A 6,860-nucleotide genomic window follows, 5' to 3' on the forward strand; every position below is an offset into this window, starting at 1 on the left:
ACGTCCTATCAATACCTAGTTTATTGAGAGCTTTTAGCATGAAGGGCTGTTGAATTTTGTCGAAGTCCTTTCCTGCATAGATTGAGACAATCATGTGGTTTTTGTCTTCGGTTCTGTTTATATGCTGGATTACATTTATTGATTTGCTTATGTTGAACCAGCCTTGCATCCCAGGGATGAAGCCAATTTGATTGTAGTGGATATGCTTTTTGATGTGCTGCTGGATTCAGTTTGCCAGTATTTTATTGAGGATTTTTGCAACGATGTTCATCAGGTATATTGGTCTAAAATTCTCTTTTTGTTGTTGTTGTTGTGTCTCTGCCAGGCTTTGGTATCAGGATGATGTTGGCCTCATAAAATGAATTAGGGAGGATTCCCGCTTTTTCTATTAATTGGAATAGTTTCAGAAGGAATGGAACCAGCTCCTGTTTGTACCTCTTTTCAATCTGGATGCACTTTTTTTCTTTTTCTTGCCTACTTGCACTAGTTAGAACATCCAGCACAGCATCAAGTAGAAGTGATGAGAGCAGATAATCCTTTCTTGGTCCTGATTTTAAAGAAAAATAATTTTTCCATTTTTAAGTATAATGTTAACTATAGGTTTTCACAAAGGCCCTTTAATAAGTTGAGTGTGTTTTCTTTTTCATTCTGGTTTGCTGAGAGTTTTTATCAAGAGTTGATGTTGCCTTTTTCCTTGTCCTTGTATACTTTTCTACATGTGTGCAACCAATCAGTACTCAAATGAAGACTAGAGGGAGAACTCTGCAGTTTTTCAGAGTCCTCTCTGTGTACTACTTTCTCTTCTCTGGTACTTTACCCTGTAAACTCTAGACACTTCAGCTTCCTTATATTCCCAAGTTGACTTCCCCAATGTGCAGAGACCACCAGGCTCAATCTGAATCCCTCCCACTAGCAATACAACCTGGAAATTCTCTCAAAGCAGTTAGCTGAGATAATTGCAGGATTCACCTCATTTGTTTTCTATCTCTCAGGAGTTATTGCCTTCTGTTGTCTGATATTTAACATTTTAAAAATCATTGTGTCATATGTTTCATCTAGTTTTTTAGTTTCTGCAGAAGAGTTAACATAGTTTCTGTTATCCCATCTTGGTTGGAAGCCACAATCTCTTCTGGACGATTTTTATACATGCACGTTCCTAGGGCTTACTTCATATATAAATTGTGGACTAATCATTCTTGAGAATCTGCATATTTTCAAAACTCCCCACTGAATTTATTAATAATTCCAGCTTGTGAAGTCTAGATTTATCCACTATCTTATATCTAACAAAATCTGTGGTCTGTGGGGTGAGTTTTAGGACATGACAAGGATCATGGACCTGGGTTCTATGACCCTGTAGCCACAACATTTTCCACTCTCTCCCGTGTGTACAACCAGTGTGTCTGCTACATTAAAGCCAATGCTGAGAAGCCAAATTTAATTTTCTATACGTTTCATTAATTATTAATCATCTAAATATTAGAAAGACTATAACAGAAATTGGGATACTCAGTAGAAACTGGATACTTCTTGCCCTGTTGTAAATATCACACATTTGTACCAGAGGACAAAGGAAAAATGACAGTTTTACTGCATATGTAAGATGTGATCATCATCCTAAAGAGAAAGTCATCAAAGTTTTGATGCAGTGAATATCCACCAAGATTGTTATCATCCTTTGTTCTTTAAGTGTTACTGGATACTTTTCCAAGGTAGCACCACTTCAGTAATGGTGTTTCCTAGTAGTATTGGATAGTCTTAGAAATGCTTTAAAACACAGCCAAGTAATCACCTCCTCCATGTTATCTTCTCGCAAAATTCTGGGCAACTTTAATTGCTCTCACTTCTGCATGTTTATTGTGGAGGACATGTAGCATTATTTTAGCCTTCTTCATTGTATACGGAGAATATCCACCAAGATTGTTATCATCCTTTGTTCTTTAAGTGTTACTGGATACCTTTCCAAGGTAGCACCACTTCAGTAATGGTGTTTCCTAGTAGTATCGGATAGTCTTAGAAATGCTTTAAAACACAGCCAAGTAATCACCTCCTCCATGTTATCTTCTCACAAAATTCTGGGCAACTTTAATTGCTCTTACTTCTGCATGTTTATTGTGGAGGACATGTAGCATTATTTTAGCCTTCTTCATTGTATACAGAGAATTTGTATTTGTATGAATAATACTTGTATCAGTACACAAGTAAAGTTTTCTATTGCATGAAAATTATTGATTGGTAATCCATTCCTCCTTTTCAGTTATTCTAGAAATGTTCAGAAAATTAGAAGATATGATAATATATATTACATAATGTGAATGTATAATTATGAATAAATTTCAATAACATAATTTAACTATGTATCATATGAATATAGATTTATTTCTTCTTTTCTGGAATTCTGCCTGGGAATATCTGAAAAATATATAACTGGGTTATATTAAATTTAATTAATATTAAACAGCATTAAGTTGGCAAGCTCCCTGTCTGCTGTACTGCCAAATTTCTGATCTCATGGGTATCTAAACTGGCTTACAATGACTACGTATGTAGAACATTGTTTCCGCTTGGGATTATTTTATCCTAAGCATGCCCTGACACTACAGCTAAAATCCCCAGGATGTTTCAAGTTCCCTCTGACACCACTGATTTTTAGGAAGTCAAGGAAAATAACCCTTGGCAGGGCTTAATAACTCCACACAAATGTTGAACTTATAATAAAATGTTATTCCTTTGTTCTTCAGATCATCTTCTAAATTATTCATAGCCTGTCAAACTTAATTTCTAAATAAAGTAATGAAGTTTTGTTATCATTCAGCAGTTTGATTTTAAGCCCCAGTGCTATATTTTACCTGTAAGCTTTGACTGACTCTGAAGATGAAAAAGGATAGGTGGGCTATGTGTACATGTGCAGCCTAAACTATGACTGTCTTAGCAATCTCAATAAGGACCCTGATGAGGTACAAACTCAGCTGACAATGAACTCAAGCTCCTGTAACTGAGGTTCATGAATATATTTTCTCTGCAAAGGGCTTTCTAATATTATATTTCTTATATTAGTTGAGGGAGGGGTGATGGTGGTAATCAGAATTACCTGGGATAGTGAGGAAGAGAATGGAGAAGACTTCAGCATATATAGTTTGACAAGACCCTCAAGAAGATCATTTTTAAACTTCCCAAAGTGACAAATCACTGACCCAACCAATGCCCTATTAGCCATGGCTACAATTCAAGCTCCAAGGAGCTTTCAAAAATCCTTACTACCCAGGTCACATCACAGGCCAGATTAGAAGATTTGACTTGGACCCAGCACCCATACTTTAAAGAAGGACCTTGGAGAGGCAAGATCCACAGAGAACATGGGACTTGCTAAGACTGGAGTTAGAATAAATAGCTGCCTCCCATTAGAGTGGCCACAAGGAGAGTCCCTCTCCACTTCTCTCTAGACATGTTTAAAACAAAGGATTGGCTATGCCCTACAGGGAAGGTGTTATCTTTACATAAACCGTTTTTAAAATTGTGATAAAATACACACAGTGTAAAATTTACCCTCTTCATCATTTTTAAGTATATAGTTCTGTAGTGTTAAGTATATTCATATTGTTTTGCAACCGATCTCTACAACTTCTTCACCTTGTAAAACTGAAACTCTATAACCATTGAACACCAACTCTAGTTTTCCTCTCTCTGCAAACCCTGGAAACAACCATTTTACTTTGTGTTTCTTTGAGTTTGTCTATTTTTGATACTTTATATGAATGGAATCACACAGTATGTGTCTTTTCTGTGACTGGCTTATTTCACTTACTATAATGTCCTCAAGATTTATTCATGTGGTAGCACGTGCTACACAATAAAAAAGGATGGTATTTCCTCTTTCTAAGTTGAATGATATTTCATTGTATGTATATGCCACATTTCTTTATCCATTCACCTGTCATCGAACATTTAGGTTACTTCCACCTCTTGGTTATTGTGAATGATGCTACAATGAATATAGGTATGCAAATACCTCTTCAGGATCCTGCTTTAATTTATTTTGGATATATTTTTAAAAATAGATTGCTGGATCTCATGATAATTCTATTTTTAATTTTGGGGGGAACCTCCATAGTATTTTACATAATGGTTGCATCATTTTATGTTCCCACAAACAATGCAGAAGAGTTCCAAACAACAACGAATGCTTTGTGAATTTCCATGTCATCCTTGCACCAGGGCCATGCTAATCTTCTCTGTATCATTCCAATTTTCATACATGTGCCGCCAAAACAAGAAGTAATTAAACAATTTTTGATGCAATTTTCAGAGCTTATTGACAAATCCCATGCTGTTGACAGACATTAAAAAAAAATCTGTATGATTTTTTAAAATGCATGTTTGAATAATTTCATTTCATTTTAAGAGGAATCAGGTCAATGGTCAAGAAAGTTACCAATAGGAAGCCCTCACAGGGTGGGCCCAGACAGCAGCATTGGCCTCAGCTAGGGACCTGCAAATTCTCAGGCCACATCTCAGACCGACTGCATCAAAAATTCTGTGAGTGATGCTCAGCAACCTATGCTATAAAAGCCTTCCAGGAGATACTGATGCAAGCTACAGAAAAAGGATTTATTTCTTATAGTTATGGGGGCTGAGAAGTCCAAGACCAAGGAGTCACATCTGGTGAGGGCTTTCTTGATGGTGGGGACTGTCTGCAGAGTCCTGAGGTGGCACAGGGTATCACATAGTGAGGGGACTTAGCATGCTAATGTGCTCACTCAGGTCTCTCTTCCTCTTATAATAAAGCCACCAATTCCCCTCCCATGATGACCCATTAATCCATTATCCCACTAATCCATTAATCCATGAATGGGTTAATCCATTAGTGAGGGCAGAGTCCTCATGATTCAATCACCTCTTAAAGGCCCCACCTCTCAATGCCACCACATTGAAGATTTAATTTTAACGTGAGTTTGGGAAGGCACAAATATGCAAACTATAGCACAGCCCTACCAAAAAAAAATTACAGTTAAGACATGAGATGCAATACATTTGACATCAGTGTCTAGACAACCTTGATTATCTCATCTAGTTCTGTTCTTTTCCAATAGTTTGTATTCTAAACACTGTCAATTCAATGAGGTACTCTGAAGTTGTAAGTTATCTGTGAGCTTAGTTTCCTCATCTACAAAATGCTACTAATGTTACCTACCTCCTGGAGTTTCTAGGAAGTTTAAATGAAATAATATATTTGAAGTAGCTAGACCAGTCCTAGACACAAAGTTTTAAAAACATCCTTAGTTTTAGACCTTAGTTTCTGCATTCTCTTCTCTTCTTTACATTGATTTTCTAGTTTGTCTGTTTGTTTTGTTTTGTTTTGATTGTTCATCTTACACTGGGCCAGGGCCAGGGCCAACCATAGCTGAGCAAACTCAGTGCTGCTCTGAGAAGTACGAGTGCCCCTGGTATTGGCTGGGGAGTCATGGGAACTGACTGATTTCTCAGTCAATGTTTCTGCTGCAGCATTTGTTTTCCTCATCACCCTGTTTACCAAGTCTACACATTTGTTCAAACTAGTAACAGGTGCATGAAAAGGGAATTTTTTCCCTTGTTATTTAATCTGCTCTCACAACAGCAAAATCCAAATAACCATCTTCCCTTGCACAAAACTAAGTTCTGCATAGATATAACGAATGTTTTAGTGCTCCCCTAGTAAGGCATTAGTGAAGAGGTTTCCATCTAGATTAGATGTAAATAGGTTAAGATTTAGTGAGGACGAATCTTTTGTGTGCATGTACAAAAGCTTATTAGCCAATTTGCTATTCTATCTGATTTATTCTTCCCAAGAACACTTTGAGACATGGATAACTGTATTGGCTCTAATTTACAGATGTGAAAACTGAGGTCCAGAGAAATTAAGAAATGTAACCAAAGTCCTAAACTTATTAGCAGAACCAGCTAATTCATTTACAGAGCCCAGTGTAACATAAAAAATGTAGGACCTGGTGTTCAACAGATTATGAAGAATTTCAAGACAGAGACAGCAGAGCATTAAACCAAGTACAAATTTCTTGGGGGCAGCATCCTGGGCAAGTGCATGGCTTGTAAGCCCATAAAGCCAACCCTACTTGTGTCAAAATTGATTCCAAAGCCTATGTCTTTTTTCTATTTCATCACATATGAGAGCCAACAGACTTAACAGAAAATATATATTGGATCTCTGGCTTTGGATGAGAGTAAAAGGTACAGGGAATATCAGTGAAAGCCCAAAGACAACTCCATCCACTTCATGATTTTGATAAGGGCTGGTTCTGATGTTGAGAAGCAGCCTGCAGTCATGGAAGCAGCACCAGTTTTGAGTCAGAAGACCTGGGTTCAAACCCTGGCTTAGCAACATTCACTTGCATGACCTCATGCAAGACATCCAGGCCTTCTTAGCCTGCGTCTCCTCTGCTAAAATAACAATAATAATAAGAGCGCTGCCATTTTTTCTTAATTTACTGAATGAATTATTACATGGATAGGAACATGTAAATGTATACAGTATGCATGCATGTTTCCAAAAATACTGACTGTAAAGCTAACCTCAAGGCCCTACCTGCTAAGCCCTACCTGAACTATAGCCTCAAGGCCCTACCTGCAACCTCTCCCTAACTTTGTTTGTATCCACTGATTTAATAGGTGCTAAGAGGTCTCTAGGCAGAAGGGAAATCTGAGCTGCGTCCAGAAATGGGATTCTGACATAGAGTAGCAGATGGTTGAACTACAGGGAGGTCAACCAAAGACTTCAAAGACCCTATAGAAGAATTACTTGAATACTTGATAGGTCTTGGTTCAATAGTTTGAGAGCAAATTATTTTAATATTAACAATGAATGACTC

Source organism: Mandrillus leucophaeus, unplaced genomic scaffold (genome assembly GCF_000951045.1).
Source record: "Mandrillus leucophaeus isolate KB7577 unplaced genomic scaffold, Mleu.le_1.0 Scaffold177, whole genome shotgun sequence".
Lineage (NCBI taxonomy): Eukaryota > Metazoa > Chordata > Mammalia > Primates > Cercopithecidae > Mandrillus > Mandrillus leucophaeus.